Source organism: Clinocottus analis, unplaced genomic scaffold (assembly GCF_023055335.1).
Source record: "Clinocottus analis isolate CAN_PGR_092001 unplaced genomic scaffold, fCliAna1.0.p SCAF_15, whole genome shotgun sequence".
Taxonomy (NCBI): domain Eukaryota; kingdom Metazoa; phylum Chordata; class Actinopteri; order Perciformes; family Cottidae; genus Clinocottus; species Clinocottus analis.
In genome coordinates, this window is record NW_027175876.1 from 14971244 (window position 1) to 14996042 (window position 24799).

General features: G+C 44.2%; 1 protein-coding gene across 1 annotated transcript in view; it reads right to left on the reverse strand.

The window, feature by feature from the left end:
• kcnk10a (potassium channel, subfamily K, member 10a) overlaps nt 1-24799 on the reverse strand; it is a 63708-nt gene that overhangs the window by 11864 nt on the left and 27045 nt on the right. The gene's annotated exons all lie outside the window — the stretch shown is intronic.

Consider the following 24799-nt stretch of genomic DNA (forward strand, 5'->3'; position numbering starts at 1 on the left):
AAACTTTTTATTATTAGTTGGAATGCTGCAAGCATTCCAACTATTGTTCTTCAAATCTTTATTAAACTGTTTCTTCTATTTCTTCCATCCGTATTTTGGACCGTAACTAGTCCTTCATATTTCCAGTTACAGAAAAAAGTTCAATTATTCAAATATTCAGCTACTTAAGGAGACGATGGCTATGACTTTTCATATTTCTGACTTTTCAAATTTCCAAATTATTAAGCTTTTTATGATTTTTTTTATAATGGGACCCAATGGGGAAATCTTCAAATCATCTCCAACTTCAAACGTTTACAGTTTCTTCATACGTTGAGCTTGAGACAAAATTTAAAATTTCACATGTTGACAAAACCTTTAGCTATTAATCTACGCTTTTACATTTTTCATATTTTTATTATTCTATTTCTTCCATCCGTATTTTGGATCTCTTCAACTCTTTCATATTTTCAGCTACAGAAAAAAGTTCAATTATAAAAATATTCAGTCACCTAAGGACATGATGGCTAAGACCTTTCATATTTCTGACTTTTCAAATCTTTGAATTATTAAGCTTTTTATGATTTTTTTTTATAATGGGACCCAATGGGGAAATCTTCAAATCATCTTCAACTTCAAATGTTTACAGTTTCTTCATACGTTGAGCTTTAGACCATATTTAAAATTCCACATGTTGACAAAACCTTCAGCTATTAATCTACGCTTTTACATTTTTCATATTTTCTCAAATTTTAAAATTATTCAGCTTTTTATAAAAAAAAAAAGAATGGTTTCCAATGAAGAACATCTTCAAATCCGCTTTCAACTCTTCAACTTCAAAAGGTAAAGGCTCTGTCATGCCTTCAGCTAGAGACACCATTCCACCTTTAAAATGTTGACAAAACGTTTAGCTGTTATTGTATTACTCATCTTTTTGATATATCCTATAATGTTTTAACTGTCGGCGTTTTCGTTTTATAGTTTTTCCGCACCTTTTCTGCCTTTCTCATTATTGTGTGTTGGGCAGCTCACAGCGGTGACGTCATACTCCAGAGCGAGGGCACTTGGCGATACACATATTTTAAACTTGCTCTCTACTCCAAACCGTATACTCTTTGGACATAATTTATAGCTCAAAACGTTGGAAATCTTGTCTTCTGCCGTAAACTGCGGTCGATAGGAATCCAACAGATAAGACGTGTTGAGGTCCGACTGAATGGGAGAGCCGGTCCGTCCCCAGCAGCAGCCCTTTGGTCTGTGCATCTGCAGGCAGCAGGCACGTAAGCGGCCGCACACGCGAACGGGTCGCGCACATGAACGGCCGTGCTCGCGCGTGAACGGCAGCACACGTAAACGCCCACTAACGTGAAACGGCCGCGCGTGTAAACGCTCGCCAACGGGTGCGCCCGCGCCTCAACGCGTTAACGTGTTATTATGGTCGCGTGCACGTTCGTGTGTGTGTGTGTGTGTGTGTGCGCGCGCGTGTGTGCAGGTCACTTTGGTTATAGACATCAGGATTAACAGCGTCACTGACGTTCACGTTCTGAGGTTTGACAGATGGTTTTGTAGACACTCAGTAATATCATGTGTTTCACCAACTGTGCCTGTGTATCAGTGGTTAGCAACTCCGTCTTAGAAGCAAAGGGTCAGTGGTTCAAACCCCACCTATGGCAGACTTTAATTTAAAAAAAACAAACTTTTTTTTCTTCTGTTGGACTGGACACTGTGGCGGGCCCGGTCATATGTTTGACACCTCTGATTTAGATGATGCAGTTTTCCTTTCAACTTTTCCAATTATACATTTAAACGACAAGGATTTTCAACAGTTCAATTAAATGATGTTGAACTGTAAAAATTTTCAGCAGGTATTTTGCCTTTTCTATATTTTCAGTAATGATTTGCTATTTATTTATATATTCATCGATTCCACTATTTTCAGCTATATTAATATATTCAGCTATTTTTATATATATTCAGCTATTCTTTCATTTTCAAATATATTTAGCTATATTTAGCTAATTTAAGCTATATTTCACTATGTTCAGCTATATTGAGCTATTTTTTCGAATATTTCAGCTATAAGCTTCAGCTTTTTGCATTCCAACGCATTTTCAGCAGGAAATGCTCTTTCTAGTTATTATTATTAGTTGGAATGCTGCAAGCATTCAAACTAAGCATTCCAACTAAGCATTCCAACTATTGTTCTTCAAATCTTTATTAAACTTTTTATTATTAGTTGGAATGCTGCAAGCATTCCAACTATTGTTCTTCAAATCTTTATTAAACTGTTTCTTCTATTTCTTCCATCCGTATTTTGGACCGTAAATAGTCCTTCATATTTCCAGTTACAGAAAAAAGTTCAATCATTCAAATATTCAGCTACTTAAGGAGACGATGGCTATGGAAATTTGAAAAGTCAGAACTATGAAAAGTCAAATTATTAAGCTTTTTATGATTTTTTTTTATAATGGGACCCAATGGGGAAATCTTCAAATCATCTTCAACTTCAAACGTTTACAGTTTCTTCATACGTTGAGCTTGAGACAATATTTAAAATTTCACATGTTGACAAAACCTTTAGTTATTAATCTACGTTTTTACATTTTTCATATTTTCTCAATTTTCAAAATTATTCAGCTTTTTATCAAAAAAAAAAGAATGGTTTCCAATGAAGAACATCTTCAAATCCGCTTTCAACTCTTCAACTTCAAAAGGTAAAGGCTCTGTCATGCCTTCAGCTAGAGACACCATTCCACCTTTAAAATGTTGACAAAACGTTTAGCTGTTACTGTATTACTCTGCTTTTTTGATATCTCTTATAGTGTTTTAACTGTCTGCGTTTTCGTTTTATGTTTTTTCCGCACCTTTTCTGCCTTTCTCATTATTGTGTGTTGGGCAGCTCAGAGCAGTGACGTCATACTCAGAGCCAAAGCACTTGGCGATACATATATTTTAAACTTGCTCTCTACTCCAAACCGTATACTCTTTGGACATAATTTATAGCTCAAAACGTGGGAAATCTTGTCTTCTGCCGTAAAGTGCCGTCGATAGGAATCCAACAGATTCAGACGTGTTGAAGTTCGACTGAATGGGAGAGCAGGTCCGTCCCTAGCAGCAGCCCTTTGGTCAGTGCATCTGCAGGCAGCAGGCATGTAAGCGGCCACACACGCGAACGGGTGCGCACGTGCACGCGCGTGAATGATCGCGCACATGAACGGTCGCGCACATGAACGGCAGCACACGTGAATGCCCACTAACGTGAAACAGCCGCGCGTGTAAACGCTTGCGAACGGATGCGAACGGATGCGCCCGCGCCTTAACGGCCGCGCGCGTGAACGGCCGTGCTAACTTGTTATTATGGTCGCTTGCACGTTCGTGTGTGTGTGTGTGCGTGTGTTTGCACGCGTGTGTGCAGGTCACTTTGGTTATAGACGTCAGGATTAACAGCGTCACTGACGTTCACGTTCTGAGGTTTAACAGATAGTTTTGTAAACACTCTGCAACCCAATATTATTGGGTGTCTCACCAACTGCGCCTGTGGATCAGTGGTTAGCAACTGTGTCTTAGAAGCAAAGGGTCAGTGGTTCAAACCCCACCTATGGCAGACTTTAATTTTTTAAAAAAACTTTTTTTTTCTTCTGTTGGACTGGACACTGTGGCAGGTCGGGTCGTATGTTTGACACCCCTGATTTAGATAATGCAGTTTTCCTTTCAACTTTTCCAATTATACATTTAAACAACAAGGATTTTCAACAGTTCAATTAAATGACTTTGAACTGTAACATTTTTCAGCAGGTATTTTGCCTTTTCTATATTTTCAGTAATGATTTGCTATTTATTTATATCTATTCCGCTATTTTCAGCTATATTAATATACTCAGCTATTTTTTTTACATATATTCAGCTATTCTTTCATTTTCAAATATATTTAGCTATATTTAGCTAATTTAAGCTATATTCCACTATGTTAAGCTATATTCAGCTATTTCTTTCAAATATTTCAGCTATAAGCTTCAGCTTTTTGCATTCCAATGCATTTTCTGCAGAAAATGCTCTTTCTAGTTATTATTATTATTATTCTATTTCTTACATCCGTATTTTGGACCTCTTAAACTCCTTCATATTTTCAGCTACAGAAAAAAGTTCAATTATTCAAATATTCAGCTACTTAACGACACAATAGCTATGACCTTTTATATTTCTGACTTTTCAAATTTCAAAATTATTAACCTTTTTTTGATTTTTCTTGTTATTATGTTATTATTACTTGTTATATAACTTATTATGGTCGCGTGCACGTTTGTGTGTGTGTGTGCGCGCGTGTGTGCAGGTCACTTTGGTTATAGACGTCAGGATTAACAGCGTCACTGACGTTCACGTTCTTTGGTTTAACAGATGGTTTTGTAGACACTCTGCAACCCAATAATATCGGGTGTCCCACTAACTGTGCCTGTGGATCAGTGGTCTGCAACTCCGACTTAGAAGCAAAGGGTCAGTGGTTTAAACCCCACCTATGGCAGACTTTAATTTTAAAAAAAAGAAAACTTTTTTTCTTCTGTTGGACTAGACACTGTGGCGGGCCGGACCGTGTGTTTGACACCCCTGATTTAGAAGATGCAGTTTTCCTTTCAACTTTTCCAATTATACATTTAAACGACAAGGATTTTCAACAGTTCAATTAAATGATGTTGAACTGTAACATTTTTCAGCAGGTATTTTGCCTTTTCTATATTTTCAGTAATTATTTGCTATTTATTTATATATTCATTTATTCTGCTATTTTCAGCTATATTAATATATTCAGCTATTTTCACATATATTCAGCTATTCTTTCATGTTCAAATATATTTAGCTGTATTTAGCTAACTTAAGCTATATTCCACTTTGTTCAGCTATATTCAGCTATTTGGACCGTGTGTTTGACACCCCTGATTTAGAAGATGCAGTTTTCCTTTCAACTTTTCCAATTATACAGTTAAACGACAAGGACTTTCAACAGTTCAATTAAATGACTTTGAACTGTAACATTTTTCAGCAGGTATTTTGCCCTTTCTATATTTTCAGTAATGATTTGCTATTTATTTATATATTCATCTATTCCGCTATTTTCAGCTATATTAATATATTCAGCTATTTTTACATGTATTCAGCTATTCTTTCATTTTTAAATATATTTAGCTATATTTAGCTAATTTAAGCTATATTCCACTATGTTCAGCTATATTCAGCTATTTCTTTCAAATATTTCAGCTATAAACTTTTTTTTCTATTTCTTCCGTACGTATTTTGGCCCGTTTCAACTGCTTCATATTTTCAGCGACAGAAACCGTTCAACTATTAAAATATTCAGCTTCTTAAGGACACATGTGCTATATCTTTTCATATATTTAACTATTTAACTTTATGAATTATTAAGCTTTTTATGAAAATTAAAATGAATGGGATCCAATGGGGAAAATCTTCAAATCTTCAACTTCAACAAACTTTAACAGCTTACAGCTTCTGCATACATTCAGCAAAAAACACCATTTAACTTTTCAATTGTTGACACAACCTTCAGCGATCTTTCTATAATTTCAGATTTTTAAAATATTTTAAACTGTTTAAACTGTCTGCGTTTTAGTTTTATGTTTTTTTGCCGCCTTTTCTCTTTAACATTAGTGTGTATTGCGGAGCTCAGAGTGCGTGATGTCATACTCAGAGGGCAAAGCACATCAGATATTGTTGATTTTAAAAAAATTTTTTGCCGTAAACTCCGCACCATGTCCTCTTTGGGCATGATTTATAGCTCAAAACGTTGGAAATCTTGTCTTCTGTCATAAACTGCGGTCGATAGGAATCCAACAGATTCAGATGTCTTGAAATCGGACTGAATGCGAGAGCAAGTCCACCTCGCTCTGCCATCCGCCGCCATGTTAAATCTCCCTCCAAAGCCACATCTCCCCTAAAGCTTGTACCTGATTTGTAAATCGCCCGTACAGACACATGTTTTATCGTACAGACTCACCAGTCACAGTATCTGTTTATCAGGTCTTCTTAACGCTCCATATGCGATATCAAAGTAATGGTGGCTTTCAAAGTACCATTTTTTTAAAATAGTTTGAAAGGAGTTCCACAGCATTTAGGTCTAAAAGCTCAGCGTAAGGAAGTCCCTTTGAAGTCATCACTATGGCAACCTTTGATCTAGCAACCCACAGGTGTTCTCATTAGGGCAGTTTAACAGACACACAGACACTTACACACGCACACACAACACAAATGACTTCTATCTCTCTCTCTGTCTTCTTGTCTGACTACTGCTGCTAACACTTTGACTATTACTACTGCCAATCATACAACTACCACTACTAATCTCTCTCTCTCTCTCTCTCTCTCTCTCTCTCTTGCTCTCTCTCTCTCTCTCTCTCTCTCCTACCAAAATATAAGCCCTGTGAATTAACTGTATCTTAACATAAAGCTCAAATGAGGATTTTTTAAATTAAATAATTAATGCTCTTACTTGAGTCCACAGGCCACTCTGCCTCTAATCAATCTGCTTACTTTTGATCACCATGACGACGAGAGCATACAGGTGCTTCATAAACAAAAGCTATATATTGCGACGTCTTACGGCAGTAGTAGCCACACTTTTAAAATTTCTTGCGAAATTTTCTAGTTCTTATAGTCGAACCACTACTCCTCCCGCAGCGTTGACACCGCATGCGTCAAAAATACATCAAAACGTGCGGCTTGCACGGGAATCGTGAGCTATGACTTTTCGAAGAGATTCGCCCGGCCGTTTTCCCGAAAAATGGCGAATTGACAGATTGAGAGGGAGCGACAGAAGCTGGTAAAAAAAACTAGAAAGAGCATTTCCTGCAGAAAATGCATTGGAATGCAAAAAGCTGAAGCTTATAGCTGAAATATTTGAAGGAAATAGCTGAATATAGCTGAACAAAGTGGAATATAGCTTAAGTTAGCTAAATACAGCTAAATATATTTGAAAATGAAAGAATAGCTGAATATATGTAAAAATAGCTGAATATATTAATATAGCTGAAAATAGCAGAATAGATGAATATATAAATAAATAGCAAATAATTACTGAAAATATAGAAAAGGCAAAATACCTGCTGAAAAATGTTACAGTTCAACATCATTTAATTGAACTGTTGAAAATCCTTGTCGTTTAACTGTATAATTGGAAAAGTTGAAAGGAAAACTGCATCTTCTAAATCAGGGGTGTCAAACACACGGTCCAAATAGCTGAATATAGCTGAACAAAGTGGAATATTATTACTGGTGACTTTAATCACACCACCCTGGGCAAAGTTCTGCCAACTTTTCAACAATATGTAGACTGCCCCACAAGGAACAATAAAACTCTGGACTTGCTGTATGCAAATACTAAGGATGCATACAGCGCCACTGCCCTTCCCCCCCTTGGCAGGTCTGATCATGACCTGGTCCTGCTGACTCCTAAGTATGTTCCTCTGGTGAAGAGGCTGCCTGTGACCACCAGGACTGTGTGGAGGTGGTCTCCGGAGGCTGATGACGCCCTCCAGGACTGCTTCGAGTTAACGGACTGGGCTGTGCTATGTGGACCACATGGGGAGGACATCAACAGCATGACAGACTGTGTCACAGAATACATTAAATTCTGTGAACACACCATCATCCCATCCCGAACTGTGCGCTGCTTTCCCAATAACAAGCCCTGGATCACCAAGGACCTGAAGGCTCTTCTTAACAAGAAGAAAGCTGCTTTCAGGTCTGGAGACAGGGATGAGCTCAGGAGAGTCCAGCGCGACCTGCAGGTGAAGCTCAGGGAGGGCAAGGACTCCTACAGGAGGAAGCTGGAGGCCAAACTCCAGAATAACAACACGAGGGAGGTGTGGACTGGGATGAAGCAAATCACCGGCTTCAAAGTTGGAGGGAGACAGCCAGGAGGCTCCCTGGAGAGGGCTAACAAGCTGAACTGTTTCTTCAATAGGTTTAGTTCACAGCCCCCCTCCGTCTCCGTCTCCCCCATCCAACACCCCCCCCAAACACCACCCTCTATGCCCCCCCTGCTGAGCTGCACAATCACTGAGCCCTCAACATCAATGGGCTCTTCCACCCTTCCACCTCCCCTCCCCCCTCTCTCTGTGACGACTGACCAGGTGAGAAGACAGCTGAGGAAACTCAAACAGGGCAAGGCGGAAGGTCCTGATGGCATCACCCCCAGGGTCCTAAAGACCTGCGCCACCCAACTGTCTGGTGTCCTGCAGCACCTCTTCAACCTGAGCCTGAGGCAGGAGGAAGTCCCGGTGCTGTGGAAGACGTCGTGCCTGGTCCCTGTCCCAAAGAAGTCGTTGCCATCTGGCCTCAAGGACTACCGACCAGTTGCCCTCACTTCCCACGTGATGAAGGTGCTGGAGAGACTGGTCTTGGCCCACCTCAGGCCGCAGGTGAAATCGTCGCTGGACCCTCTGCAATTTGCTTACCAGCCTCATGTGGGAGTGGATGACGCCATCATCTACCTGCTGCAACGAGCTCAGTCGCACCTGGATGGAACCGGTGTCTCTGTGAGAGTCACTTTCTTTGACTTCTCCAGTGCATTTAACACCATTCAACCATTGCTACTGAGTGAGAAGCTGCGGGGGGTGGGGGTAGACTCGTCCACCATCTCCTGGATCACTGACTACCTCACAGGCAGACCACAGTTTGTCAGAATGGGCCGTGTGCTGTCTGAAACGGTGGTCAGTGATGTTGGAGCCCCACAGGGAACTGTTCTGTCTCCCTTCCTGTTCACCCTGTACACCAATGACTTCCAGTACAACACGGGGTCATGCCATCTGCAGAAGTATTCTGATGACTCTGCAGTGGTCGGGTGTATTAAGGATGGACGGGAGGAGGAGTACAGAGCAGTGGTGAGTGACTTTGTGGAGTGGGCCGGTGAGAATCACCTGCTTCTGAACGTGAGCATTCCTACCCTCGGCCATAAGGCTACACAATAAATCCCTTGAGTCCAGATCCGTGGACTAAGTCACACTGTACACTGTACATGTATATAGATATACTGATGTATATATGTTTGTATGCTGCATACATATATTTTGCATTTTGCACTTTTTGTACATTTCAGTTTACATTTAATTTAAATCAAACCTCTGAATACACTGAATACACTGAATACACTAATTTATCCTCCGAATACACTGCTGTGTTTTGCTTGTTGTGTATGTTTTGCACATGTGTATGTGTATATGTATGTGTACATGTGTGTATGTATGTATGTATGTATGTATGTATGTATGCATGCATGCATGCATGCATATGTATGTATGTGTATGTATGTATGTGTGTATGCGTGTGTATGTATATAGATATGTATGTATATATGTGTACATGTATGTGCGTGGGCCACGGGTGGGTGTGTATGTGTAGGTATGTGTATGTATGTATATATGTATATGTATATGTTTGTATATATGTATATGTATGTGTATATGTATGTATGTGTGTATATGTGCATATGTAGATATGTATGTATGTGTGTATGTATATGTGTGCGGGTGTATGTATATATATATATATATGTATCCATTCCGCTTGCTTGCATGTATGTGTATATATATGTTTATACTTATTTCTTACTTATGCATACATCTGTTACCCGCTGTTCCTGTTATTATTTATTTTATTTTATCATCTGTGTGTTTAACTTAGTTTATGGCATTGGGATGCTGCTAGTACGACAAAAAATTTCTCCTTGGAGATTAATAAAGTACTTTTCATTCATTCATTCATTTCAAGACCAGAGAGATGGTGGTGGACTTCAGGAGGAAGACAACAGCTCCGAGACCTCTGAGCGTCCTGGGAGAGGACGTGGACATGGTGGAGGAGTACAAGTACCTGGGTGTCTCCATCGACAGCCGACTGAACTGGAAGGCCAACATCAACGCTGTCTACAAGAAGGGGATGAGTCGACTCTTTTTCCTGAGGAAGCTTCGATCCTTCAACGTGTGCAGCAAGATGCTGGAGTTGTTCTATCAGTCGGTTGTGGCCAGCGTCTTGTACTTCGCCATTGTCTGCTGGGGGAGCAGCATTGGAGCCGGTGACACCAACAGACTTAACAAGCTGGTTAAGAAAGCCGGCTCCATCATCGGCTGCAAGCAGGAGCATTTGGAACAGGTGGTGGAGAGGAGGACACTGAAGAAACTATTGTCCATATTAGACAACTCGGACCACCCTCTCCACCAGCTCCTGCAGGGTCAGCGGAGCACTTTTTCAAAAAGACTCATCACGCTCCGCTGCCACAAGGACCGCTACAGGAAGGCATTGCTACCCTCGGCCATAAGGCTATACAATAAATCCCTCGAGTCCAGATCCGTGGACTAAGTCACACTGTACTGATGTATATATGTTATGTATGTTGCATACATATATTTTGCATTTTGCACTTTTTGCACATTGCACTCAGTTTACATTTAATTTAATTTATCCTCCGAATACACTGCTGTGTTTTGCTTGTTGTGTATGTTTTGCACATGTGTATGTGTATATGTATGTGTACATGTGTGTATGTATGTGTACATGTATGTATGTATGTATGTATGTATGTATGTATGTATGTATGCATGCATATGTATGTATGTGTATGTATGTATATGTGTATGCGTGTGTATGTATATGTATGTGTGTGTGTATATATAGATATGTATATGTGTGTATGTATATATGTGTACATGTATGTGCGTGGGCCACGGGTAGGTGTGTATGTGTAGGTATGTGTATGTATGTATATATGTATATGTATATGTTTGTATATATGTATATGTATGTATGTGTGTGTATGTGTATATGTATGTATGTGTGTATATATGCATATGTAGATATGTATGTATGTGTGTATGTATATGTGTGCGGATATGTGTATATATATATGTATGTATCCATTCCGCTTGCTTGCTTGCATGTATGTGTATATATATATATGTTTATACTTATTTCTTACTTATGTATACATCTGTTACCCACTGTTCCTGTTATTATTTATTTTATTTTATCATCTGTGTGTTTAACTTAGTTTACGGCATTGGGATGCTGGTAGTACGACAAAAAATTTCTCCTTGGAGATTAATAAAGTACTTTTCATTCATTCATTCATTTCATTCATTCATTTCATTCATATAGCTTAAGTTAGCTAAATACAGCTAAATATATTTGAACATGAAAGAATAGCTGAATATATGTGAAAATAGCTGAATATATAAATATAGCTGAAAATAGCGGAATAAATGAATATATAAATAAAACTACGTCCAAACTACGGATGGAAGAAATATAATAATAATAATAATAATAAAAAGTTTAATAAAGATTTGAAGAACAATAGTTGGAATGCTTGCAGCATTCCAACTAATAATAATAATAAAAAAAAGTTTAATAAAGATTTGAAGAACAATAGTTAGAATGCTTGCAGCATTCCAACTAATAAAACGTATTTTGTCTTTACTCCCACAATGTTCACTCTTCATACACCATTATTGGATAGAAACGTTGGAAATCTTGTCTTCTGTCGCAAACTACGGTCGATAGGAATCCAACAGACTCAGACGTGTTAAAATCCGACTAATTGTGAGAGCAAGTCCACCTCGCTCTGCCATCCGCCACCATGTTAAATCTTCCTCCAAAGCCACGTCTCCCCTGCAGCTCGTACCTGATTTGTAAATCGCCCGTACAGACACAAGTTTTATCGTACAGACTCGCCAGTCACAGTATCTGTTAATCAAGTCTTCCTAACGCTCTATATGCGATATCGAAGCAATAGGAGCTTTTAAAGTATCTTTTTTGAGGGATTTTTGGATAGGTGTTCCCCTGCATTACCTCCATTGAAATCTGTTTAACTGAAGACCTTTGAAGTCATCACTATTGCAACCTTTGATCTAGCAACCCACAGGTGTTCTCATTAGGGCAGTTTAACAGACACACAGACACTTACACACTTACACACAACGCAAATGACTTCTGTCTCTCTCTCTATGTTTGTCTCACACACACAGACACATACACACACACACACACACACAGACGTTTACGTGTGTTTTATATTGTGTAGTTGTCAACACTGTGATCATTAATAAGGTCGTATGATATTTCATATACGTTTGCGTGTGTTCAGGACGTTCAGTAGTTTATTTCCTTAAATCCACAGTCCAGTCTGCCTCTAATCAGTCTGCTGGCTCTCACTTGGTCACCATGAAGAGAGCACACAGGTGCTTCATATCAGCCAATCAGTTTAACACACAAACCAACTCAAGCGTTTTGGAGGAGAGACGGGCGTAATAAACAAAAGCTATATGTTGACATACTAAAATACGTGTGCAAGCAACATAATTGTAATACGTATAACAAATACGTGGCTTATACACATATTTTAGTTTAATTGTTTATTACAAATATGTTTATAATTGTGTGTTTGTCATTGTTTTGTTGCTTTCCCGCTGAATTTAAGCATATTTGAATTTCTAAACTCTGCGGACATTGACGTTTTGAATAAAGTAATATCTTCGCGATAAAACGCCACAGAGATATGGTTTTAAATCTGGCGGAATCAGGAGACGTTCCACTTCCTTGTCCTTGTTCTCGCGTCATTGTAGGTGCTTCACACAGTGAGATATGAGCATTACAGACACAGCTGTGTCATATTATACAGAGAGAGAAGAGGCCGAGCAGGCAGTTTAGCTTGAGCCGAGCCGAAGCTATACTGAGGAGCACAGCACAGCTTCACAGCCTGAAGGATACGATACCAGCAATAAAGAGGACAACGCCAATAAAAGGGATCCATTGGAAAATGGGTAAGTGTATTTACAGAACTTTGCAATAGCATATTTACGTAGTAACGGAAACTGGAAGCCAGCTAGAGCTGCTGCTAAGACAGAGCTACTGATAGCAAGCTAACACAACGTAGAGGATGAGACTGAACAGTCCGTAATTAAATATTGTCACAATCCCTGTTAACTTTCTTGGTGTGAACTGAGTACGCCTAGCAGTGTTAAATCTCTGTTATGGGTTTGAAAGACTGAAACTATCGTGGTTCGATTAGCAATAGCTAACCCGAATTAGTGCAGCGAGCTAACATGTTTTAGATGGCTTCAGGGTCTCTATGAGACTGAACAGTGCATAATAAAGTATCACCACGATCCCCGTTAACTTTCTTGAAGTGAACTGAGTTGGACTAGTAGGGTTGGATCTCAGTTGTGTGTTTGTAAGACTGTAATTGTGTTTATGTTAGCTTCTATCTGGAAGCAAGCAGAAGCATTTTTAGCTTGTGCCCTGACCATAGATGGCTCTCTGTTAGCTTAGCACGTAGCATTCGTTACGTGTTCGTGTGTAATCGTTACTCTCTTTCAGTGATCTTGTACTAACTATTAGTGATGTATTTTACAGAGAGGATTCACATCTGCCAGGGTCCAGAGGACAACATACAGCATTGCTGCAGCAGGCTCCAGTCAGTCTCTGCAGATCACCAGGCCGCACACAGGCCGCAAAGCCAGCCATGGCTCATCCTGGACATACAATAATACATTTGGTTTTAGACATTTATTTACATGTGTCTTTCATAATATTTATAAATTCTACTGCTTATGTGAACATAATACCCTTTGGTAAAACAATTTCTAGCACCAAAACAGTTGAACCACATGGGAAGGTATGTTAACAGAAAGGTATGTTTTCACAAGATATGAAAAAGTTCCCAAATAGTATTTATATATTTTTAGCTTTAGGGCCATAATATAACGTTACACTTGTGCCTTAGGACAAAGGTGCCTCATTATATAGAAAGCTGAGACTGTTCCGCAATTTTAGATGTAAAACACATGAGTATGTATCATATGCAAGTAACTTTAAAAAGTCGATTTAAGAAATGATATACAATCGAGAAAATCACCTGAGACCTGTGAGGTAATGGCCATGAACATTCACACGTACATGGAATTTGACGCTGGATTCTGCGCGTCGTACTTTTTTTAGAATTAGATATAAAAGATAAATATAAAGAGAGACCAGAAAAATAAGACCACTTGGCCACCGATGTGAGGCCAATAATGGATCCGAAGGTGCCGGTTATGGCCCGCGTCGCACCGGGGTCTGGGCCGGTGGCGGCCCGTGGCGCACCGCGGTCCGGGCCGGTAACTAGTGTTTCCCTTGCCATTATATTAGGAGGGCGGGGGGCGCCCCCCTGAAGAAACCCCCCGGCGCCCTGTAATTTTCTCTATAGCCCCAGATCACAAAACGTCATTTACGGTTCTCTTTCCTATAGAACTGGTCTCCACCTTGTTCAGTTATTAAACAAACTAAAGGCCGTATTTTATTGACGGGATCTACACGACAGCTTGTCATTTATGTCTCTATGTGGTCGCGCATAAACACTTCTCCTCTCCTCTGCGCTCTGTATTGCGCGTGGCGTTGTTCTGACCCGATGCGCAGACACGTGCGTGGCTGCGTGCACACAGGTGAGCGCTGAGCACCCAGCAGTGGGCAGAGAGCGTAGAAAAATATGTCGCGTGAAAGCAGACAACTATATCTGCGTTTTAAACGCTCCCAGGTAGAATATGGCAACAGTAGCCCTCATGCAAGGATCACCGGAGCAGCTCTCTGAACCCAGAGCAGCTCTCCTGCTCTGAATGAAACAAGCCAAAGTGCTCGTGTCTTGTTCTAACAATGAGCTGCTGGCTTCATACATTACAAAGTACACAGACATCAAACTAAGTCATTAATAAATACATGGAGAAATGCCTGTACTTTCGGGTAAATGTTCACAATTAACAGATTACGCTGTACATGCGCGACTTGGCGATTTTTGGCGTTTTGCCAAAAGCCAATCTCTGCAAAGTCTCTGTGAAGTCATCTTTTCTACTGTTCCATCTCTCAAAACCCGAAAAAGATTCCATCTCAACATGGAGCGTGAACTGAGAGCGGCCGTATCAAGTCTACAACCTGCTCACATATCTGCAGTCTAATTCTGTTTTGTTTTGCAATTGGCTTTTAGTTTTCGAAAATGAGCTATTTAGTAGTAAGAACATATAATTGATTTTTTGCACAGATAGAACTTTATTTTCATTGTTTTAAGTGATTTCGTTTTTTCTTCTTTTTTTGTGGTCTGACGGGGCAATTGGTTTGTGTCATTGTCGGTGTCGTCGAGGTCCCCCTCCCCCTCTTGAAGCTGTAAACCTAGGGGAAACACTGGTAACAGCTCCCGTTGCGCCGGGTCCGGTCTTCTTTAAGTTGGATTGTTTGTGAATGCAGCCCAAAGGGAGTGATACTCCATCTAATGCAGTGAAACACTGCATTGAACTCAACAGACACTCGGATCATCTTCTCATTACAAAGCAAACACGCAGGCAATCCTTCCGGATTGGCAATGAAAGCAAATGATTCGGTCCAAGAACTGTTGAATCCTCTGTTTTCCTCAGCTAACTTTCTATTTTTTCCTTTGGGGGTCCATTCGCCGATTTGTTTGCAACAGCCACCTGCCTGGCACCTTGCCAAGCTGAAAGAAACAATATGACGCAAATCTTCATTGACAGAAATATTGACATTTTATATTTTTCTATACAATTTTACAGCTTTGAAAAACGTTAAGAATGTTTGTCCTCTTATAGAAACCATATTAAAACAAATATATATATATATATATATATATATATATATATATATATATATATATATATATATATATATATACACACCATGGCTGCAATATGGCATAGTCTCGCTGCTAACCAACAGCGTAGCCCTGTGCAAAGCCAGATGGTTGACATCAGTGGTCCCCAAACTACTACTACTACTACTACAAACTACTCAACGCGTTTAAAAGTTAATATATTCTCAACTTTTAAAAGCAAGGCCTGGAGTCACACAGCTCATCACTGTCACACTCGGCCAAGGAAGCCAATCGGATCAAGCAGGAGGTGGGCTTCATTCCTTCCTGGTTTCGTGTGGTATGAATAGCGAGGAATTCAAAAGAAAATGGAAACCTCCGACAAGGCGCTACTATTAGCGGTATTTAATTACAAACAGCTTTACAATTCTAGATGGAAACTCTACTGCTCAGAAGACACTTGAACTGACTCCTGCTCAGCCGAAAGTACAACTGAAAGCACTCGTCATCCAGGCACAATTCGCTGATAGGTATCCGCTGTACTCTCTTTTTTAAAAAACGGCCGGCGCGTTTTTAAAAAAAATGCCTGGCGCGTTTCTGTCTAGGTGTTTTTTAGAGTCGTGTCTGGTGTGAAAAGTCCCCTCCCTCCCTCCACCCAGAATAAAATAGAACGGAACAATGGCAAAAGGTTAGGTAAGAGAAAAATTATTCAGAATGTAGGGTATTTAACCTGCAGTGGAACAATATTTTTTTTGTTTAATGCAAAGAAAAGGTTGTTTGTCTCATCTGTCAAGGGCGGTGGCGGTGTATAAAGAATACAATCTGCGTCGACACTTTGAATCTAATCACAAAGACACTTATGATAGCTTGCAAGGCCAAATGCAAGCAGACAAACTCGAAAATCTAAAAAGTGGACTGTAACCTCAGAAGAACACATTTGTACACGAAGTTCAGCTAAACCAGTGATCCGTTTAGGCCATAAACTAGGCTTAATAGGACGCACGAATGGGGTCTCACCACCCCGCTACAAGTCCACTGCCTAATTCACCAGCAAGCACTGTGCTGCAAAGTCTTGAAGTGGAATTCTGTCATGAAGGTTGAAGGTTCATGAACTTCATCAGAGCAAACGGACTTAAACACAGGCAGTTCCAACAATTCATGTCTGAAGTGGAGTCTGCTGCACGATGTGCTGTACTACACAAAGGGTGGATGGTTGAGTTTTGAGGCGTTTTTACGAGCTGCTACCTGAAATTAATACATTTCTTCATTCAAAAGACAAAATGGTCCCAGAGCTGATCGACCCAGAACGGAAATGGCACCTCGCATTTTTAACAAACGTGACAAAAATGCTGAGAAGCCTTAACTTGCAGCTACAAGGCCAGGGGAAACTGATTTGCGCCATGTATTCCCACATAAACGCATTTGAGTTGAAACTAGTGCTGCTTTCGGAACAACTAAAAAAACACAACTTCATCCATACCTATGCTACCCAAAACCTCTCTACAGAGAACCTAGCGATCCCGTTCCCAGTTAAAAAGTGTGTGGAAGTACTGGAAATGCTGAAAGCGGAGTTCGGTGTGCGATTCTATGAACTACATGTTAACACAAAAGAAATCCGTCTTTTCCAGAACCCCTTAGTTGCCGACATCGATAAAGCCCAGTCTTCTTATCAGTTTGAGTTGGGCGAGTTACAGAACTGTGATGTTCTGAAAGACGCATCCAAGCCCAACAGTCTCAGTGACTTTTATGCCACTCTCACAAATGACAGGTAACCTAACAAAAAAAACAAACATGCAATGAAGATGTCCACAGTTTTTGGCTGTACATATATTTGCAAGCAAACCTTTTCACACATGAAACACCTGAAAACTCTGATGAGATTAAGATTGACAGATGAATATCTGCATCAGTGTTTGAGACTGGCTGTGACTAGAATGGAACCTGCCATTCAACTTCTTACCAGCCAGATGCAGGCCCAAAGTTCACACTGATAAACATACAGGTAAGCTCACTTTTCTGACTTGAATGAGTAATTCTAAGTATAAATGAGGTTTCCACAAAACGTAGTTCGGGAACGTGGACCACGCCCAACACGCAGCCCGTTCTCCCACGCACCCGGCCACTTAAACACAACTAACCCCTTCCACTCCCTTTTAACTGAGTCTTTACATCCCTCCAACCCACTGCCCTCTGTCTCTCTTCTTTGTCTCGCTCTCTCTCTCTCTCCTCAGGAATAAAGGGGGGACTCTGAACTACAGAGCTGCCGATGACGCCCAGTCTTTCCTAGACTCGTTTGAGGCGACCGCGGGGGCATGTGGCCGGCCTGCAGGCGAGTGGGCGATACGGCTCCTGCCTGGCCTGGCTGGAGAGGCGCAGACAGCGGTTCGAGGGCTACCCCCGGCAAGCAGACTGGTGTACACGGACGTACGGAAAGTCTTGAGCGATCGGCTCGGGCTGTCTCCAGAGGACCACCGGCAGAGGTTCCGTGAGGCGGGGGTGGAGGCCGAGGGCCATTCACTTTCGCCCAGAGCCTGAGGGACGACGCCACCAGGTGGCTACAACCCGGAGACTCGTTGGGGGCACAAGCACTGGTCAAGAAGGTGGTCCTTGAGCGGTTTGTGGGCGGACTGCCAACCCGAACATCGGAGTGAGTCCGGTGACACCGCCCTCCAGATCTGGAGACCGCCATCACCCTGCGTCGGGGACAGCAGCCGCGCTCAGGTCCAACCAACCCTTGCCCCGCGGAGGAGGCCACCTCCACAGACTCTGGCGAGGCCCACGCCGGCACCGTTGACCCGGGGCATTGGTGGATGCATTGTGGGTGAAGGTTAGGTGTGTTCACGAGTATCCCATAGTGCCAGTGGAGATTAGCTACGGGGGCAAAACGCATGATGTAAAGGCTGCGGTTAGCTCCCGCCTTACGCACCCTCTGATCTTGGGAACCAATTGGCCCGAGTTTAATAAGTTAATGGGGCAGGCAGGGGGGGGGGTGCGTTCACGGCAGACAGGGTCATGCGATATGTGCGCTGTGTTCAGCGGGGACGCAAGGTTGTCCGACACTGCTGACGGAGAAGGAGAGGGGGAACCAGCGGAGCCCCCTCACCGGCTTCACCGGCTCCCCAGTTCCACTCCATGGAGGATTTTCCACCTGAGCAGTCTCGTGGCGATACTCTGCACGCGGCCTTTGACCAAGTGATACGGGTTGATGGTCAGCTGATGCGCCCCGACAAAGCAGAGTCATATCCGCACTTCACATTGATAAGGGACAGACTGTACCGGTTGAGTCGTGACAATCAGACAGGGCAGGAGAACACCCAGTTGTTGGTGCCAAAAAGCCGCCGGGAAATTATTTTCCAGGCAGCTCACTAACCCGATGGCTGACCCTATTTTATTGGAAGTCCATCCATCCATTTTCCGCCGCTTATCCGGGGGGTCGGGTCGGGTGGCTGCACACCCAGCAGACCGACCCAGGCTTCCCTCTCACCCGCAACATTTTACAGCTCGTTCTGGGGGACCCCAAGGCGTTCCCAGGCCAGCCGGAAGATATAATCCCTCCAGTGTGTCCTGGGTCTTCCCCGGGGCCTCTTCCTAGTTGGACGTGCCTGAAAATCCTTTAATGGGAGCCATCCAGGAGGCATCAGGATTAGATGCCCGAACCACCTCAGCTGACTCCTTTTGCTACGGAGGAGTAAGGGCTCGACTCCAAGCTCCCTCCTGATGTCCGAGCTCCTTTCCCTATCTATAAGGCTGAGCCCGGCCACCCTACGGAGGAAGCTCATTTCGGCCGCTTGCATTCACGACCTCGTTCTTTCGATCACGACCCAGAGTTTGTGACCATAAGTGAGGGTTGGAACGTAGACCGACCAGTAAATGGAGAGCTTCGCCTTCCGACTCAGCTCCCTCTTCACCAAGACGGACCGGTACAACGCCTATTTCACTGCTGCAGCCGCACCGATCCGCCTGTCGATCTCCCGCTCCACCTTACTCTCACTCGTGAACAAGACCCCCGAGATACTTGAACTCTTTCGCTTGGGGCAGGCATGTTGTCCCAACCTGGAGGGAGCAATCCAGAGAACCATGGCTCAGATTTGGAGGCACTAACTCTCATCCCTGCCCCTTCACACCTGGCTGCAAAACGCCCCAGCGCATGCTGGAGGTCACGGTCCGAGGAGGCAAACAGGACCACATCATCTGCAAACAGCAGAGAGGCGATCCCGAGGCCCATAAACCGGATTTCCTCCGCCCCCGGCTGCGCCTAGAAATTCTGTCCATGATAGTCACGAACAGGACCGGTGATAAAGGGCAGTCCTGGCGGAGGCCAACACGCACCGGGAACGTGTCTGACTTACTGCCGAGGATACGAACGCAACTGCTACTGCAGGCGTAAAGAGACCGGATAGCCCGTGCCAATGGGTCCGGCACCTCATACTCCTGCAGCACCCCCCACAAAATCCCCCGAGGGACCCGATCGAAAGCCTTCTCCAAATCCACAAAGCACATGTAGACTGGTTGGGGAAACTCCCAAGACCCCTCCAGTCGTCCTGCAAGGGTCAAGACCTGGTCCACTGTTCGACAACCGGGACGGAATCCGCACTGCTCTTCTTGAATCCAAGGTTTGACAAGCGGTCGGAGCCTCCTTTCCAGTACCCTGGTATAAGCTTTTCCCGGGAGGCTGAGCAGTGTGATACCACGATAGTTCGAGCACACTCTCCGGTCCAGCTTCTTGAAGATAGGAACCACCACCCCGGTCTGCCAGTCCATGGGCACTGTTCCCGACCCCCATGCGACACTGAAAAGACGTGTCAGCCAAGAGAGCCCAGCAATGTCCAGCGCTTTCAGCATCTCAGGTCGGATCTCATCCACCCCCGGCGCCTTGCCACCAAGAAGCTCTTTAACTACCTTAGTGACCTCTGCCAGGGATATGGGTGCACCCACCCCAAGGTCTTCAGGGCGCTGCCCCCTCCCCAGGCGACATGATGGCCGGGTTTAGGAGTTCCTCAAAGTGCTCTTTCCACCGCCCGACGATGTCCCCAGTTTGAGTCATCAGTTCCCCTCCCCCGCTGAAAACAGCCTGGGGTAGACCCTGCTTTCCCTTTCTGATCCGTCGGATGGTTTGCCAGAACCTCTTTAAGGCCAACCGAAAGTCTTTCTCCATGGCCTCCACGAAGTCTTCCACGCCCAAGTGTTAGCATCCGCGACCGCCGCAGCCCTCTTGGCCTGCCGGTACCCGTCTGCTGCTTCAGGAGACCCTTAGGCCAACCAGGCCCAAAAGGCCTCCTTCACGGCTTCCTTGTCCACCACCGGGTTCTCGGGTTACCGCCGCGACAGGCACTGACGACCTTCCGTCCACAACTCTTGGCGGCCACTTCCACAATAGAGGCTTTGAACAAGGTCCACTTGGATTCTATGTCCCCAACCTCCCTCAGGATGCGTGAAAAGTTCTTCCGGAGTTGGGAATTGAAGAACATCCAGACAGGATCCTCAGCCAGACGTTCCCAGTTCACCCTCACAACACGTTTGGGCTTGCCAGGTCTTTCCTGCTGTCTCCCCCGGCATCTGATCCAACTCACCACCAGGTGGTGATCAGTTGACAACTCTGCTCCTCTCTTCAGCCGAGTGTCCAACACATACAGACGCAGATCAGATGATACGATTACAAAGTCTACCATTGATCTCCGGCCTGGGTGTTCTGGTACCAAGTACAGTTATGAACCACCTTATGCTCGAACATTGTGTTTATTATGGCCAAACCGTGGCAAGCACAGAAGTCCAACAACAAAACACCGTTCGGGTTTAGATCGGGCAAGCCGTTCCTCCCAATCACCCCCCGCCAGATTTCTCTGTCATTACCCACATGACCGTTGAAGTCTCCCAGGAGAACTATGGAGTCGGCAGGAGGCGCCCTCTCCAGGACCCCTCCAACCGACTCCAAGAAGGCCGGATACTCCGAGCTGCTGTTAGGTGCATAAGCACAAACAACAGTCAGAGCCTTACTCCCTGCAACCCGGAGGCGCAGGGAGGCGACCCTCTCGCTCACCAGAAAAAACTCCAACATAGCGGCGCTCAGCCGGGGGCTCGTGAGTATCCCCACTCCCGCCCGGCGCCTCTCACCCTGGGCAACTCCAGAAAAGGACAAAGTCCAACCCTTCTCCAGGAGCTTGGTTCCAGAGCCCTTGCTGTGTGTGGAGGTGAGCCCAACTATATCTAGCTGGTACCGCTCCACCTCCTGCACCAGCGCCGGCTCTTTCCCCACTAGCGAGGTGACGTTGCACGTCCCTAGAGCTAGTCCATGCTGCCGGCGATCGGCTCGCTCAGGTCTTCCACCTGGCCTGCCGCCCGGTCTGCACTGCACCCGAGCCTGATGATCCTCTGCGCGGGTGGTGAGTCCACGGAGTGTATTGGAAGTCCATGATTAGTAAATTTAGTGAAGATGAATGTAATTGTGATAAATGGCTGGATTCTCTGTTTGCAGTGTGAGGTTCCGCAGGCCTCCACAGGATTTTCTCCCTTTGAACTGCTGTTTGGCAGGACCCTACGTGGGGTGCTCGACCTGATAAAAAAAAAACTGGGAGGAGGGGCCGAGCACCAGTAAAAATTAAGTAATGCATGGAGAGAGGCGGAGTCTGTTGCTCTGGTGTCTCTTGTTCCAAAATCTACCAATCCAGCCTTGCTCCTTTGTGAAGCCCATCTCTCCGGGACCCAGAGAACAGACGATGCCCAGTTGCAAGCACAGTTTGCTGACGTGTTCTTTCTCCTGCCAGGACGCACAAACCTCATCACGCACCAGATTGAGACTCCTCCGGGCGTGACGGTGCAGTTACGACCCTACAGGTTACCTGAACACAAGAGAAAAGTGGTTCAGAGGGAATTGGCGGCAATGCTGGCGATGGGGGTAATAGAAGAGTCCAACAGTGCCTGTTCTAGCTCCATCCTTCTTGTCTTCAAGAAGGATAGGTCTACAGCATACGGTTCTGCGTGGACTATCACAGGGTGAATGATGTGTCACGCTTTGATGCATACTCAATGCCTCGGGTCGACGAGCTCCTGGACCAACTGAGTACGACGCATTTCTTTACGACACTGGATTTGACCAAGGACTACTGGCAGATTCCCCTGTCGCCAGAGTCTAAGGAAAAAATGGCCTTCTCCACTCCGTTTGGTTTATACCAATTTACCACGCTTCCCTTTGGGTTGTTTGGTGCCCTGGCCATCTTTTAGCGTCTCCTGGACCGGGTGCTGCGTCCGCACGCTGCATATGCTGCCGCCTACTTGGATGATGTAATAATCCACAGCACCATCTGGGCGGAGCATGTGCACCTGGTGGGCGCGGTGCTGGAGTCCCTGAGGCAGGCTGGGCTCACTGCCAACCCGGGGAAGTGTGCAGTTGGACGGAGGGAGGTACGGTATCTGGGGTACCACTTGGGCGGCGGGCATGTGTGATCTCAGGTGTACAAGACCGCCGCTAATTCTGCCTGCCTGCGGCTCAAGGCGAAAAAAGAGGCCAGGCAGTTCTTGGGGCTGGCGGATTACTACAGGCGCTCCATCCCGAGCTTTGCGGCTCTGACCAGCTCCTTGACTGACCTGATCCGGAAAGGTGCCCGAGATCCGGTCCAGTGGACGGAGCAGTGCCAGTTGGCATTTGAGGAGGTGAAACTGGCTCTCTGTGGGGAGCCGCTCCTTTACACCCCTAAATTCTCTCTTCCTTTTACTCTGTAGACTGATGCCTCGAACAGGGGCTGGGGCACATTTTGTCCCAGCAGGTAGAGGGGGTTGACCGCCCAGTTCTCTACATCAGCTGGAAGCTATCGGAGAGGGAGGGCAGGTACAGCACGGTGGAGAAGGAGTGCTTGGCCATCCGGTGGGCAGTCGACTCCGTGCGCCCCCCTCCAATGGCTCCACCGCATGAAAGATATTTTAAAGCCCGGATCACCCGGTGGTATCTGGCGTTGCAGCCTTTTAATTTCAGGTGATCCATAGGTTGGGGATGCAAATGGTTGTGGCCGACTTCCACTCACGCTCTCATGGGGTGGGGGGAAGTGGGTTAGGCCAGACGGCTTCCTAGCCTAAGACGGGCGGTGGAGGTATGTGGGGGTGTGGTTTAGGCTCAGCTGCGGAGGCGGAGTGGAGGAGCAACTCATGGAACAGGTGCTGAGATTGAGTGTGATCATACGCAGCTCAGTGCAATTGTGTGTGTGTGTGGGAGAGGGGGGTGTCTCCTATAAAACAGTGACCAAGCAGGAGACACAGGAGTATCAGAGGCTGATGACGACTGCAGCAACGACGCCGACGTTTGGTATCAGGGGCAAAATAAAGCTCATTACCAAACCAACAGCTAATTGTGTTGCTATCTTTGCGGTGCCCAATACGCCCGTGGTAACGAGACCTGTTACAATTAGCCAGATGCACTCAGGCACAGAGGCCGGCACCTGCTGGAGAAAGGACGCCTGATTGGCCTCCCTCTGAGTAAGTAGCCTCTGAGTAGTACACCTACACAACTAGTACTTTTGTTGCTGTTTTTGTTATTGTTGTTATTATTATCAATGAATACTTTCATAATCACATCACATTAATACTACTAATTGTAATCAGTAGCATTACTTAGTCTTGTAGCTGTGGTGGCATTAATTGTAATTTATCTAATACAAGTTACATGGTCAGATAAAATTTGGGTTTAAGGGGAAAAAACGGTCAAACGTTGTTAACCATAGTCATTCCCTATATATCTTGTATTATGTTTTGAGGTTTGTTCAATAAAACTATTTGAAAAAAGTGTTTTGCACAGTTTATGGCGTTAATTTAATCCTAACTACTAACTACTGTGTAATAAATTATTTCAAATAAAAAAAAAAATGTTCTGAAACTATTCTGGTGTTTGTCGTCCATGCACCATTTATTGTTGAACTGCAACGTAGAATAAAATAATTATAAGTGGGTGAAAAACTGCTATGGAAAGTAAAGAGTATTGTGTGTGTGTCTCTGGAGGGGCGCAAAACTCAATCTCGTCTAGGGCAACCAAAGGGCTAGAGCCGGCCCTGTGTACATACGTATACGTTTGCAGCTACTATCAACTTATCATCATAATTCTCCAAAAAGCCATATGACACAAGGACGATGTTGTAACTGTGAGTTTATACGTGTGCTCATTCTGCCCGGTACCAGTCTGTTGGTCCCTTGGTAGCACACAAAGAATAT